The following is a 901-nucleotide window of genomic DNA, read 5'->3' as shown; positions in this document are numbered from 1 at the left end:
AAATGTAGATTTAAAATTAGTGTTATCAGTCTTGGGTGTGACTTAAATCTATCATGGGACGCTTAAATGGAAAGAAAAGAAACAATAATTGAATGTCTTGGAGACTACAATGTACTAGCAAAGGAGAATGTGATACTACTGCCTGTGTGAAAGTAAGGTAAATGGTTGGTGTGGTGATGATATTTGTTAATATTAATAGTGTTCTTTGATGGAGTACTGTGAGAAGTATGCGGGGTTTCGCAAATCCAGCATGTGTAAAATTGTAATGGAGATCAACTGGTTGATTTTTGGTGAAAAAAATTAAATAAAAAAATAAATAAATTGAGGGATGTAGTCAGATGAATGAAAATATTGATATGGGAGTTATGGAGAAAGTATCTAGTGTTATTCGTCCTTGATTCCGTATATTCTTAAGTTTACCACCTACTTCGTTACGGACATGATTTGGAGTATGAGTCACTGCATATGCCAATATTTATTTTTTACATCTATGGTTGAATTCCTAGTGGTGGATCATATGTACCGATCCTCTTATGTCCTCTTGATACAGTAGGAACCTTTGACAGACTTGGTCATTTCATTTATGATAAATTTGGCATTGGTTAAATACCTAAAGTATCTCAATATGTCTACAGATACAACCTTGCATATGAGAACTTACAGAAGAGCTTTTGTGAATAGTTACATTTATCTGATAGTGTTGTTAGAGGTTCTATACGCAAGAGTTTATCATTTTCTAGGTGTTTACTGGATAATTTTCTTTTTTGGGTTAGATATGTTTGACTCTCCCTTAATGGGTTCCCGATGTTTAAAGATCAAATTCTTATACCTTAAACTCATGAAAAGATTGTATGGTGAAAAAGAAATCTTGATAAGATATGTGATTTTATGTACATTATAG

Source organism: Solanum lycopersicum, chromosome 8 (genome assembly GCF_036512215.1).
Source record: "Solanum lycopersicum chromosome 8, SLM_r2.1".
NCBI lineage: Eukaryota > Viridiplantae > Streptophyta > Magnoliopsida > Solanales > Solanaceae > Solanum > Solanum lycopersicum.
The sequence above is the reverse complement of the archived record's forward strand: the minus strand, read 5'-3'. Positions refer to the sequence as shown.